The sequence below is a fragment of the Battus philenor genome, unplaced genomic scaffold, assembly GCF_028537555.1.
Source record: "Battus philenor isolate CCGP_79_NKW_IND1 unplaced genomic scaffold, ilBatPhil1.0.hap1 SCAF_24, whole genome shotgun sequence".
NCBI lineage: Eukaryota > Metazoa > Arthropoda > Insecta > Lepidoptera > Papilionidae > Battus > Battus philenor.
The window spans coordinates 2,266,766-2,283,071 of record NW_027181687.1 but is presented as its reverse complement, the minus strand read 5'-3'; positions in this window follow the sequence as shown (position 1 = coordinate 2,283,071).

Here is a 16,306-nt window from a genome sequence, read left to right as displayed (position 1 = left end):
ATTACTCAAAACGATAACCCAGCAGGATATATATATAACTATTAGGGGGACTGGAAAGTAACGTCGCTTTCTTAAGTTAAATTCACACGACTATATTTTGCTTTTATATATAATCAACAATATATTCAACTTCGTCGTCAACAACCTTTTGTACACTAGATTGTGTACAAATTTTCAGAGCCGGGTGGTAAAAATCAATTGGTTCTTCTGTAAAATATGTCGACAGAAACGACATTACTCTCCGGTCTCTCTAATATATGTAGAAATATATATACACATAAATATCTTGTTAGATTATCATCGGTCACCTTTTCTGTTTCTGTATCTTTAAAATTCTTTTGTGAGTACCAACTTAATTTCAAAAGAAGCATCCGAATTAATTGTCCCGTTTTTCTTGTTATAAATCCCAAAATTTCAATAACTAAGGTATAATATCACTACCTACAAGATGCCAAAGAATAAAGGCATCGAAGAAAATGGAAGCTAAATATTAAAGTTAAATGTTAATAAATCTTAAAAGATAAGTTAAAATTGATTTAATTATCATTGAATCTTTTAATTTGACTCTTATTTATCGTCAACTTCTTTTTTTAAATCTTCTTTATTTTTGACTTTGCCACAAGATCTCAATCACAAGATGTTATAATTCTGGAGAAGCAGGAAGAATCTCCACTACAACACATCTGTTAAAAAAGTTAAATAATACCGGTTTATGCACATACACTTTGTGTCAAATATAGCCTTAATGAAAATTAAGTAATCAAGCGACATTATTGCTAAAGATTCTTGACATGTAAATATTCGTAAATTAAATAATATGCCTTCTCCGATTTATTTTCTTCAATTAACTTATGCGTTTTTAATTTTATAAATAGTTGTCCAACAAAGTTTAAGGAAAGTAATAAGGTTTAAGAAGGTAATTTTAATAAAAAAATCTTATTCCGTTTATAACAAATGATTTGGATATTTAAGTTAAAATTTTGGTAGAGCTTGTTTTTCATTGTACCTTGGATGTCTCCTATTTTTTAATCGATTACAATAATTGTAAACCTACAAAATATTATTATAAATATATTTTAAAACCACAGTATGAATATGGATTATAGAAATAACAAATATATTTTTAATAACCGCATCCTTTGGAAATAAATAATAAACCTAACATTGAAAAATTATCCATCGAATTTTCACATGAAATACGCAAGAACTTCTCCCTCAAATTATTATTATTTTATTTTTTCAAAACAGGAAGACAAAATTTACGTTTGATTAAGATTTTCTCCTTCATTTCTATTATCCCCATCCAAAAGTTATCGGGTAGAGATCGCCTCGAGACAATTTATTCACTCTATTTATTGTTTATGGTGTACAGAAAACTGTTAATAATTTAATGAATAAAATAAGAATTTTAAAAACGTTAATTCGAGCAGAAGCAAGAAAACCAGAGAAAATAGGAAATATAATATTTAATTCTGTGAATGCCGAGGTTGAAACTACTTTACATATGCATACCTTATAAAAATAAACACGTATAAGTATAAAATTATCCGTAAAATATGTCCCTGTTTATTTGTTATTTAAATAAATATTTTGAACATGATTTAAACACCAATTGTGGTTTTGTGAAAATGGCAAAAAGGGTTTTGTTTAAATTATGTTAAGTAAGATACTTACCAAACACAAAATATTTCTTAACTGTCACATTTATACATGATCAGGACACTACCAACCAGTCCTTTTGAAAATCTATGGGGAAATCCAGCAACATGATGACGTCTTACAGCTGAAATGGTAATTATGATACAGTAATATTTGAGAAGTACTACTTTTATATGATGATATGAAGAAGTTGAAACGGGGGTGTATCTCCAAAAACAAGGTTATAGTGTATCTTTTTATTTGGTCTCGGGGGAAAATCTTCCGGACGTTCAAGATGCCCTGCCTCTGGGGGGAGCACAGGGGTATGTGGGATTCCTACTCACTAATACCCCTTCGGTGATCGCCCTCTGCGCTATACGGGGGGCTGCGGTATCTCCCGGTCAGGGATCGCCACGCGGTCTTCTCTCGCGCTGTGCTGTTCTAGATAGCCCGTCCCGGGGTATGCGTGTATGGTTCACGCTACCCACGAAACCCTGATGCTATCACGATGGTTCGAGACCATGTCAAACCATCGTCCGCCTCAGGTGGTCGGTCCAACTAACCTAACCACGCCACGTTTAATGGCTTCTGGACTAGTCGACTTCGACCTCTTTCAGAGACACTATCATACGCTACCCCATAAACCCTCGTGGTGGTATCGCGGTTGTTCGAGACCATGTCGAACCATCGTCCGCCTCAGACGACTACTCAACGAAGCTAGTGGGAGTTTAGGGCCCCCAACCTAAACTCCCTCGACTCCAGGTTATAGTGTATCTAGAACAACTCGACATATTTACGAGTGGTATTCTTTGAGATGTATAGTACATTGGTAGGTCTGTGGCACTGAACGCTATCGAGACTTCGCAGCCACTAATTGGTAGAGGCGACACGAAAGGGCCGTTGCGAAGCGAATGAGACGTTTTATTTGCATATCCTTTTTTATTTCCTAACTTTCAGCTTATGCGATCTCTGTGTTACGTTTAATAAGAAAGCTAATAGCGTGCACCTAATGGGAATTCCCCGAGTTATTTAACCTTTAAAGGTATTTGTCTGGCATTAAAAGGGTAGAAGTAAATCTTTTTAATACCAAATAAGGATGATAGTTCTCTGATGGTTACCAACAATATGTTAAGAATATATTTTACAATAATAAATCAGAAAACAATTCACTACATCTTTTAATATTGCTACGCGCAAAATTAAGCTCAACCAATCGTGCTTATTTTTTAAATTCATTAAAGAATGTGGAAGATTCTTTAGGTAAGGAAAAATATAAAGTTTAATATCAAAAAGTTATATTAACTTTTGCTTTTCTGTACAAACAACAGAGTATATCAAAACACCTGTCCCTAGGTATCAAATATAATGTTAATTTTAATAAAAATTACTTTTTATTATAAGTATATATGCTATGTACATATGTAGCTACGTATATGTATATATGTTTGTACATATGTATTTTTTATAAATGTTAACTACCTGTTATTTATACATTTACTGTTTATATATGGTATAGTATGGTATGGTATATTACTTATTACTGTTTATTATTATGAAACCGTTTATATGTTTTCTAGCGCTATTGTACAATAAAGAATATTAAAATAATTAAAATAACACGTAAAAAATTTCGTTCACAATTAATATGTACTATGAAAATTTAATCAACTCTATCAATAAAATCAATGAAATCCAAAATTATTACAGTTTTGATACATATTGATATTAATTATTAAAACATTGAATTTATAAGAAAGTGATGATGAGAAAAGTAAAACGCATTTCGAGGTGATCCTTTATTTTTTTCTTTTGAATTGCCAGTCTGCCAGAGCAGCTAGTCGTTTTACTCCTAATCGACCATTACCAGGCATATATCTCCCCCAAAAATATCTAAAGAGGATATACCATAATCATCACACCTGGTACGTACAGGATGCTGCAGACCATCCTTTGGAAAATGTGAGCAGTTCCGTTCTTATATTTTACGCACAAAATGTGAATTATTCCAAATATTTAATCGAATCAGACACAGAGCCTGTGTTTGGCACTAATCGGTGTAACATAACTCCTGAAGATGCCCCGTGGAGGGGTGAAAAACGTGTTGAGTGATTTGACGGTGGCAGTTGTGTAGTTCGCATTGTTTGCCGCAAGCGCATTTGTCAGCGGGCTGGCGGGCGGTGCACTTTGTTGCACGACTACCACTGCATGTGCAGAAGTGACTAAATATTGGTCCTTTTCTTAATTATTCCAAATCTCGGAAATCCTACCCGCGATCTAAGATCGTAAGTCTAAGTATAAGTAAGTCTTCAGTTCACCTAGTGGATCCTACCCACGATACGTTCATCGCCTTTTACTTAGTTCCAACTTAAAAAAGCACGTTTTATAGAAAAAAAAATTAACTCCGACATAAATGATTATAAATTTTATAATCTTACTAGCTGATCCCGCAAACGTTGTTTTGCAAAAAAAAATAATGTTTTTTAATTTACAAATAAAAAATAAGGGTTGATCGTAGAGGAGTGAAAATTTATGGTTGTATGTATTTTTATGTGCTATATCATGAAACAAAAAACTTATAAACACTTTTTAAGGGTGAACAACCCTTATCACTTAGGGGTATGAAAAATAGAGAGTAGCCGATTCTCAGACCTACTTAATACGCATATAAAATTTGGTAAAGATCGGTCAAGCCGTTTCGGAGGAATCCAGTAACTAACATTGTCACATGAAAATTTTATATATTATTTTTATATTTATTTTCAACACCTCTCTACCATGTTATCGCACACACGTCTTGTTTCTTTTAAAAAAAGAATCAATGTTCACTTCCGTTCCAATTAAAACATTTTTAAAATACTCTTAACAGATGGCCGATAGCGTTTATTAATTCGAGCGAATAATCTGCGTTCAAAACAACTTTTATTTTGCATCGGATTGGTTGCATTCGAGTTAGAATATGCAATGTATTTATTTGTAAAAAGTTTCTGATTTTCAATATTTACCAAGCGTTTAAATGAAAACAAAAGTGAGATGTTTTCTTTATACTAATTAATGAAATAATTTTATTCTTTTGTCTTAGTCAAATTAGCGACAATAACATTGACTTTTATGATCGAAGAACAGACTAAACAGTGCTAGAAGAATTGTATTGACTTGACGAAAAGCTCCGGAGAACATACTCCAAAGTAAACCATGAATTAGAATCTTCAAAAAAACAAGGTACGTTGTCGTCGTGATTGTTCCTAATTTCAAGCAAACCATCACAGAGGAAAAAAACACGAAGTGTGGTAAGACTCGAAGTTAAGATATATTTTACAGAAAACTAACTTTGGATGTCCACTGTGCAAGGAATCCTAGGATACCTTGATAAAAAGGGATGAGGCGTTGTAGTCTTGAAGTAATATAAAAAAGATTTGATTTAAATGAAAGAAAAAAAACTTTATCATGATTAAAAACGGCTGCGTGTATTTATGTTACGTGAGAAGTTATACTTCTTTGGCGTCGATAAAAAATAATTTTTAATTGCATGCAAATGATTAATTATGATAAAATAATAATAATCTAAAAAAGGATAGCCAACCCAGTCAATCAAGTTTAGTTCAAATTTTAGTAAATGAATATTTTCTTACATTAATTGTAATAAATTCAAATTATATTTTTAAATTATGTCCACTGTCATAGCGTTTTCCGATAATGAATGAATCGAAAAAAGTAGGTTATTTAAAACGAGCTCTTTGCTTAATTTTATGTATTTATTATTGATTATTTAATAATTTAAAATCAATTGAATATAATTAACAATAAATTTAAAAAAATATTTAGGTATATTCATTTTTAATAGAATTATAATATATTTTATTAGTTTAATATTCATTTTACATTATAATTAAAAAGTTTAATGGAATCAGGCATTACCTCTCAACCTCTTAAACTTTTTAATTAAGAAAAGGACCAACATTTAGCCACTTCCGCACAGGCAGTGGTAGTCGTGCAACAAAGTGCACCGCCCGCCAGCCCGCTGATAAATGCGTATGCGGCAAATAATGCGAATCACACAACCGCCAGCGCCTAATCACTCAACACGTGTTTCACCCCTCCACAGGGCATCCAGAAGTTAACTCGGTGCGAAGGTGGCTAAATATTGGTCCTTTTCTTAATTAAAAAGTTTTCATTAAATTTCTTCATTTATTTTTATTGATCATTTTTATTCATCTTCATCTATTTATAAACATTTATTATTTCTTTTTTTATTATGTACATCCTAAACTGCCTTTCCCTTGTGTCTCTCATCTTTATATAAAGGTTATGAGGTAGAAATCGCCTCGATCTTTAAAACCGCCTGTTGTACCATCTCTGCATAAATTGTTTAATTTTTACTTTTTCTTTTTACCTTTACTTTTAGTTGTATTTTTACTTATATTTTCATTTTCAATTGAGTGTATACCTTCCTACTTTCTCTCCACTATTCCCTGATTTATGCAAAGAGGGTACTACTGTTGCCTGCTAACTTCACAATGTACTCCCTCAATTGCATTTGTGGTATTTACCCTTCAGGGAATCTTATACTTTGATAACATAGTTGGCCTTTGATTTACTATGAGGTCGATATCTATGACTGCTTTTATTTCTGTGTCACTTATTTGTCTTTTGGGTTCTTCGACGCATCCACTAGCTCCCTCTCCTTTTATTTTTGATCCAAGTTTCTGCTTTATACGATAAAATGTAAATAGCGCATTAATCAAATATTTGTGTCTTCTTGTTAGCTATCAGATTCATCTTAAAGACGAATACGTTTTTTGAGAATGCGGCTCAGTTTAGTCTCATTCTTCTTAGGATTAAGTAAACATATTGAACCTGTTTCATTTCAAACCGCTCGACCCCTTTGTTCCGTTGCTGTAATATTATCATTACTTGTTTTGTCTAGGTTCATTTCAAAATCAAATTTCAGTGATGTCATTTACGTTAGGTTTATAATATTGTTTTGCGTCGACCCTGACGTGACCATATAAGTGCCATTTGACTAGCCCCTGTTTATAATGAGGGTACGTCGTTGAGATTGTAATAGGCGACGGTATATGAAAATTTTCCATTACCCTTATAAACGTTGGCTCAAATAGAGTTGTTAGCGATGTAGAGTGACTTGCTGTTCGTTTACGGATATCGTAATATCCGTAACGGATAAACTGTAATATCCGTACTGGCTAAATAATTACGGATATAAATTATCTTTTTTTGATTCATGTAAGAAAGTATAACAATACACATGTCGTTGTATTCAATGCTTATCACATCTCATTGAAACTAAAATCTTCACATAAACTGTTACTATAAGCAAGTTCATAGTGTTAAAAGTCGTTATGTATCTCGTAAAACAATTTGATTTTTTAAATAAACATGAAAGATGTTCATCATTCTATACAAGTTGAGTACAACAGGCAATAAGTAAATATAACAATATTATAATTTAAATTTCACATATGTAATAAATAGTTTTTAATAAATATAATATATATATATATATATACATATATATATATATACACACACACACATATAACTTGAAGACTCTCATGTTCTGGTTAGCTATAAACAAAGATGCCAGCAGGTTTTTCAATACCTTGGCCGTTCGCACTAAAAATGCGTTTCAAAACTCTTAGTGCGGGTTGACTAAGAGGCGTCCCAAAGACGTCCTCATCACTCCTTTTACAGGATTTCCGCAAAACACAACACATGACACTACAAGTGCTGCTCCCACGGCATCTATAGCCACTGCAACTGCGATACAAAATATCATACCACGTTCATCACAATAGAACAAAACATTACACATACTACACGATCCGTTTGAGGGGATGGCCTCCCAGCCCCTAAATAGCGAAGAGCGTGGGAAATCCATGGGAGGATACATCCTACCTCAGATTGCCGAGTGGTCCACACTACCGTCACAAGACGCAAACGCAACATTTTTTTAAAGTTTACAGACCCTTACGTTCCGTGAACTCAGTTCAGATAAAGATATAAAAGCCTCCTAACTAACAGCAACAACTGTAGAAGAAACAATACTACAATACTAGTGCGGGTTGTAGGGATTCCTATTCTATGAACGTCGTGAACCTTACGTCTTGTTGTCCGATAGGACCCGTGGGCAAGCACAGCCTACGATGTCCTCCAACTAGGTGGAGAGTCCTTTTTAAAGTTGCCCAAAGGCGTTAGTACGTAACCCGCGTTCAAGCGATGGCGGTCCGGAGAGGCCCGTGTCTCTCCCGACCGCCGAGTAGTTCTCGCTTCGTGTTTCATACTCAATACCCCACTCATTACACTATACACCTACACGGTTATAGTTCTCCGCGTGTAGACGTCTTCGTCGTAACTGAGGTACGATCCCCAGCGTAAATTTTTTTTGTCCGTGGACCTCTGTTCCCACGGGTTCAATTTCGATGAAGCTGTACAAAGCCTAGACCTAGGCTAGCAGTACAACATCAATTAAATCAAATAGCATGGCGTTGAAATCAGGGAGGAGACAATACCCTCCCTGATAGGCGGAGAAGATAAGCAGTCATTCTTATCCCTCTGCAAAGAAATTGCAAAAGTGCAATAGAAATAAACAAAAAGTAAACATAGTAAATAAATAGATAAATAGATAATAAAATTATAAAATAGAAACAATATACAAAACGGTGATAGAAAATGATTATAGAATAAGTAATAATAATGTGAAAATAAAAATGTAAAATAAAAATAAAAAATGGAAATTGTAATGAGAAAAGAGGAAAGAATGAAAGTTGAACAGAGCAAAAGAGAAAGATAGAAGAACTGTAGCATGAAAGAGAGATAATAGACTGAAAGAGAAAGTGAAGAACGAAAGAAGAGAGAGAAAATAAAAGACAATGTGAATAAATAAATGCTAAAAAAGTCCCTATCCCACAATAAATAGGGGTACGAGAGGCCTCCAATAGCGGGGGTCATAAAAAAAATCAAATAGCAATCAAATAGCTACGTACCAGTATTATTGGGAGTACATAGGAGAGTTTGGTAGCTGTGAACGACCTATGTTTGCAATAAAGTCCAACAATGGAATTAATAGTAATAATGTTATAAAATATCCGAAAAATTCATCGGATAAAACAGCGCTACGAAATCCCTGCTCTAAATCACGGCCTGTCCCTTCAATAACGTCACGTTGCCGGGCTTGTACATGACGCATACTACACTCCCCTGTTTGCTGACCATTATTTGGACGGTCAAGTGAAGGGTGTGTTGAACACGCTACCGCAAACAATCGCCTTTTAACAAACCCTTTTATGTATTTATCTATTCGTGATATACCAAAACGTGCTATCAAATCTAACACGAATAATAAGATTTAGATAAAAACATAATAGCCTTAGGGGTTAAGTAGTTAAAAATAATGCGTAGTACAACCATTCTTCATATACGTATATATATACACATATGTATATATATATATATGTGTGTATATATATGTATGTATATATGTAGTTATTCTTGTCATACATATATATAACCTTAATTTCATCGCTTTCTCTCTAAAATTCTACATTTACTTTTACATTTTCATTTATTTAATTATATGCTTTATACATTTATCTTAAGTTTTTATGCGATATTAATTCTTAATCCAAGTATATTTTTTTGTTTCAAAATTTCTTACCGAAATTACTTTATTTGATCATTAAAATAAAGTAAAAATTAAAAAAAACAAACTTTCGTTTACTTTCTTGTGGAAACTTAATAATATCAGTGGTAGTCAAATGACGACAGTGGCTATTAAAGGTAACTAAAACAAATTAATATTATTCACATTGTCAAAAGAAAGTTTGTTTTACAATTTTTTACAAATAACCTATTTACGAAAAAATAAACAAAAATCTTTAAAATCATTTACAAAGCCATTTAGGTAAACATTCTAAATGCAAACCAACGATGCAATATTTACATTGGTTTGTTATGTTATGTTTGTTATAATAAAAGTGAAGATGTTAATATTTTCAAAGTATAAGGAATAATATCTTCAGGTATAATGTTATAAAAGATAATTAAATTTCAAAACACAATTTTTACCAAAATTATTTTTTTTTTGCGAAGACGTCAAAAACTTCTAAACACAATAATAAACTTTGAATTTGTAGAACTGTTTTAAATTCTAGCAATAAGCGACAATCAACTTTTTAAAATTGGTTAAAATTTTATTAAATACAAAGTAGGTAAAACATACGCCTCCATATAAAACCTTTTTTGTTTTTAGTTATAACAAACTGACACTTAGTTTTGTAAAAACGAAAATAGCGTCACATTATATTAAAGACGATCAGCTAAGGTAATCACAGTGTTAATTACCGATTAACCTAGATATATATATATATATATATATATAATTTATCTTTGAATATTATTACGCAGGACTTTCATCTGATGATAATTATTCCTCTCTCTCTCTCTCTGTCTCTCTCTCTCTCTCTCTCTCTCTCTCTCTCTAAGTTATAGCTATATTAAAGTATCTTATTAAAAAATACTGTCGTAAAAATACATACATTTTAAGTTCACGGACCCCTCCGTTCCGTGAACTCTTTCCGATGAAGCTGTTCAAGCCGCAAGGCTATCAGCATTAACTTTTTCCGAAACAATACAATACTATAACAATACAAGCAAGAATTAATTATTAGTATATTAAAGAAAAGTGTTTTTGTTCATGGTGAGCATTTAAAAAAATTGGTATGACTTCTTTTTGTTCTAATTAACGCCACAAATATAATGTATTTTGAGAAAAGAAATGTGCGTAGGTATCAATTAGGACCGAATTAGTCGTCTCCTATTAAAGAAGATATATATAGTCGAGGGACGCCACTGTACATAGCATTAATACCAGTGACAAACCGACTTTGCTAATCGCGTTCTAACACGACATAGCCTAATTACCATCGTTTCGGTCTGAAATAAATGCACGAAGTTCCCCAGCTGTTACGAACTTTATATTTCGCATTTTAAACTTATGCGGCACGCCTACTGTACGATGGTACGGAAATCAGTTCGGTAAATCCAAGTTTTCACTTCTAATTACGATTTCATTTACAAATGGTGTGGCGAAGTGGTGTTTGTTTGTTCATCAGTTAATTTGTAATTACAATAGACATCACTAAGTTTGGTCTAAATTTTAGCTAAACATACAGGCTGAGCTAAACGATTTATAATCGAATATATATATATGTGTGTGTGTGTATACACATATAGATTCATTTTAGTGTAGATTTTTTGTCTTCTGTTTTAATTTTATATTGTTTTGTAAGTGTACTAATTGGATTGACTATTTTGGAAAATTATACATAGCAGGAAAGAGCAACCCGTGGCCCGCGGGTCGCATGCGGCCCTCGAGACAAGTGAATTTTGATTTATTTTTGTATTTTTTTTTTAAATGCTAGAATCAAGGCTTTAAAAATAATAAAAGTGTCTTATTATTTGTAAATCGGTTGATTACGAACATAAATTACGTTTAGAACATGGTTTGAACCTTGAATATATACTTTTTTTTTCATAGCCTATTGTTTTTGAAACTGCGGCCCTCCGACCAAAATAGGTTGCTCACCCCTGATATATAGTGTTTACACTTGGTCTTCCCATAAATTTTGTACCAAAGAAAAATAACATTTTGTTATTGTATGTATCCTCTATTACTATTACAGTGTATTTGTATAATACATCAATATAAAACCATTAAAATATATATAAAGCTCATTTTTAATATAATCAAAAATTTTTAACTGCCAATCGTATAAATTGATTTAGCGACTCAAAATTATAATGGCGTTTATAGCAAGCCTTACTCTCTAAAAATAATCATTAATTACAATCCAGTGGATAAAGATTAGGACTAGATGATAGATTTCTTCAGCTCTGATGAAGTCCGGTACGTTCGTTTCTGTCCAAGATTGAGTTGATAGAATTTTATGACCCGGCGCTGAGTTGCTGAAAGGACTTTTCTTAGTTATTGAACAAGGTTTTATTAAGAGGCTTAACTATGTTATCAATAATGGTATCTTGATACACTTTTGAATACGTGAAATAAAGCTTTATTTTTCTATTTTGCATATTTAGAGTCAGTCGATCAATTTAATAAGAGCTGAAGTCACATTGAAATTTTCTAAAGTGATACACTTCAACATTAAAAACGTTCCTTTTTAAGAAAAGGACCAATATTTAGCCACTTCCGCAAATGCAGTGGTAGTCGTGCAACAAAGTGCACCGCCCGCCAGCCCGCTGACAAATGCGTATGCGGCAAACAATGTGAATCACACAACCGCCACCGCCAAATTACTCAACACGTGTTTCATCCCTCCACGGGGCATCTTCAGAAGTTATGTTACATTGATTAGTGCCAAACACAGAGTCCGCAAGATAACGCCTGATTCCATTAAAACGTTCCTATTGTTTTATTAGAAATTTACAGAGCAGTCTGTGTTTATTTATAATGTATCCTTTAAAGTCAGATAAAACTTTATTGTGGGTGCCTTCATGTTTGGTAAGGCTATATGAAAACAATTTAAAGTACTCCAAATTCTTTAGATTTTATTTTCGAAATTTGAAAACCGCACCCACTGCCGACATATTTTAAACAAAAGGCAGCGAAAAAAATTACACGTGACGAGAGTTTCGAAATTATAGTACAACCTAAATCCCAACGGATGGACAAGTAAAAAAACATACCGCGTTTAGACTTGGTTTACATGCATTCACTATTGATAATAATTTGAATAAAGAACTATTAGTGGTTTGATTATTATTGATATTTTTTTTGTTATGTCAAAATCCTACAAAGCATCACCTCTACTTTTTTTGGATCCTTGTAAAATTTTTAATATGGTGAATGTATAGCACATTTGCTGTCAATTAAAGTATGGTACATCTTTTCCGAGAATCAACGGTTTCAGAAATAATAAATAACGTAATGATTATATAAAGTAAGAAAAAGCATTTTTAAAATTCGAATTAATACATGTAAAAATTAATTATTGTTTTATACCTGTTCCTGCAGACATATACTGGCGAAATTTATTGGTCTGTCGTTTTTCAATAGAGTTTCAGAATGATTACTCCATACCAGTGATTCCTAAAGTGGTCTATATAGACCCCTAGGGGTCTATGACAACCTGCATGGGGTCCATTAAATGATAATGGGATCTCAACATATGTACCTATTTACTTACATCATACTATCTTATAATATCAAAACATTTACATTATTTATAAAAGTACCTATGAAGTAAAAAAAATATTATATATGTTTATAAAAATGTGTAAGTTGTAGGATGTTGGTGTTCGCTTTGTGGTCGCAATACATTTTTAACTTGTAAAAACCTAATAAATGTATAAATTAACATGTGTTTTTACTTTAAGTTTTTAACACTAAACTTCACTACAGTTAGAAATTTACAGGAAATCAATATCAGGTAAGTAGGAGGTATACCCAATACGGAAAAACATGGCAAGGGGGTCTACGACACAAAAAAGTTTGGGAACTCTGCTCTATACGAAGTGATTAGAAATAGGCGTAAGACCTGAATTTTTTTCTAGCAAATGACCCATATATTAACCCAATTAAAGCATGTAAACCAATCATCCTGTATATCACTTCTTTTAATATTAGCCTTTGCACGGTGTTTACAAAGCAAAATTTCATTTTATTTTCTTTCCAAATTCAATCTCATATCCTCTTTCATTCTCTTCCAATTTTTTCGATACTAACAAATCTTGTCAGTAGAGATCAATAAAAACATCGAAATAGTCGATCGTTGTCTTCGTCTGCCTTGATAAAAAGCTTCTGATATATACAAAAAAACGAGTACACGATGTAGGTTTTCTTTAATATTTTTCCCCTGTATATTTTGATTTAAGAAACTAGCATTAATCATAAACTGACCTTAAAATGGCAGAAGTGTATACTATACTATATATAATGTACTACATTGAATTAATATTTTTTTTAATTTCTCGATATAAATCGTCAAAATTAACAACCTAATATATATTTACGGCCGCATGTAAACGCGCCCTAATCAGCGGCGAGCTCGATTCTCACATCCGCTGAACCTATGCGGTTTTGTTTTCCGTCCTTCGTGGAAGCAAAAAATATTTCTGAATACCGTACGAATATTTTAGCTTCGAACGAAATATATTAAAAATATTTCTGCTATAAAAATCCTTTTAAATATATGGAGTGATTTTCTGAAATAGTTATATTTATTTGCGGACTGTACATTCTTCATTAGTAGTTGATTTATTACAAGACGCTACCTACACCACTAAGGCTTATTTATTCCTCCAAAAAAAATATTACAATTATTATTAGAAGTACTATCTTATATATCAATGTAAATATAAAATACGCGAAGTTGAAAAGAATTTTAAATAACTGTATAAAGGATATTTATAGAAATGACCACAACAAAAATTCCACTCTGAGTTTGTTGTGGGCTTTTATGATCAACGCGTTTGGAACCATCATATCTTTAAGTGTATATACCAATATAGAAGGAATACCATTATAGAAGGAAGCTTAATTTGATTTTAGCTTCAATTAACTTCATCGTCGTTTCAGTTCACCGTTCACTAAAAGACATATACTTGCTCCAAAGATATGTGTATAAATAACAATCGCCACTCTTGCCAGGTGGGTTGGCGATCGTAGTCTGGTATTATGGTACGTAGACGACGCTGCTGCCCATCTGAAACCATGTTTTAGCAGTAGCAATCTTTTATAATTTTTGCACATAGTGTGAATTGTACAAAATTGTTTCGTAGGAATCTAATCCGCGACCTACGATCGAAGGTCTCAATCCTTACCGATGTGCTATCACCGCTCACGTATATCGTATATTACAAGTATAATACAAATTATCATGTATTTATTCATTTAAACACAAATGTAAGTTAGTTTATGAAGTAATAAAAGTTTAAAAAAAAACTATAAAATTGGCATAAAAGAGTGTCTATCGAATTTCTTACAAGATTTTTTTAGTAGAATCAACATTTCGAACCTGGTAGACTGAATCCGGTGGAAAAGTAGTATGTAGCGGCCCGAAACGAGGCTCTTCAGGGAGAGAATCTTAGAAGGTTCTAGGACCCGTGGAATCTGTAAATGACATTTGAACAGTAGCGGTAATCTGATCCAAAAAAACCTGCTAATAGTACGTGGCTAAAATTAGAACTAAAATTAGAACCAGTAATATTATATATATATATATATATATACATATATATATATATATATATATATATATATAAATATATATATATATATATATATATATATATATACATATATATATATATAAATATATATATATATATATATAAATTCAGAAAATGCTAAAATAGCCTTTTCGATGGAATTAATATTTTTGTCACTGTTTAAACAAATAAGATTTAATATCCTAAATTAAAGTCACTTTACTTTTATGTAACGTTTGGATACTCACAAGGTTAACAATAAATAATAATAAACTATAAAAATAATGATACAAGGAAGCTTACATAAAAGTACATGTTAATTTTTGGTACCTACCCGTACCAAGTGCACTTTTGCTTATTATAAATGGATCTGCATGCGACTCCTTGATTATTAGCGCATAATTGCGCCTGGAATGCAGAGCATAAACTGAAATGTTTAATAAAAACGAAAGAAAATCATACTAAAGAATCAGTTACGGTACTGTATTTTCAAATATAAGAGATATCTGATAACACAATCAAGAGAAGTCACCTTCGCCCACGTCAGTGATGGCAAACTGAATCGCCTGCAAGTGATCCAGAACCGCTTCGCCCGGAAAGTTACCGGAGCCGGGCATTACCAGAGAAACGTCGACATTCAAAGCGACCTAAACCTCCCGACTATAAAAGAATTCTTCGGAGAGGCATCATGGACATATTTCCATGACGCCGTACACCACCCGAACCATCTGGTGGCCCAAGCGGCCAGCTACATACCAGAAAACAACCCAACAGTAGGAAAGCGTAGGCTACGCCATGCAGTACCGGACGAAGACGCACCGATCCCGAAAGGGATTAGATGACGCCCCCATCAAAAAACCAAGGAGGCCCCTAAAAAAGTGACACACAGTGACTAGATACGCCCAAGAAAGAGAGCCCATCGGAAAGAAGCTACCAGGAGGAAGAAGAGTGACAGAAAAACCAGAGAGCAGCGGCGGGGACAACGGCAGCGCACCGACGCGCCAAGAGGCTCAAAATAGTTTAAGCAAAGTAGTTATAAGTAGTAGGGGATAGTTTATTAGCTCGAGCCCTGGATTCGACGAAGTTGTAACAGCTTTGTACGGCTAACTAAAAAATCTGGGGAGCAACAGGACAGGGACAGAAAAACAAACAACTGTGTTCAAATCTCACGTGTGCGTCTTGTCTATCAGTCTCCTTTATCATACCGCTCAAATATTTCAGATGGTGACAAGCATTCTCTTTCAGTGTTGAGTGTTTAAAGAAAGACTTCGATTGAGAGTGATTTATTTACAAAAAGATTGCTATTTCTATATGCGAATGAGGGCGCTCCATCTGCCGTCTCTCTTGCACACCATAAAAAGGAGTGCTGTATAAAACCCGCTTTATCCATCTAGTTCACAGACCCTTCCGCTCCGTGAACTCAGTA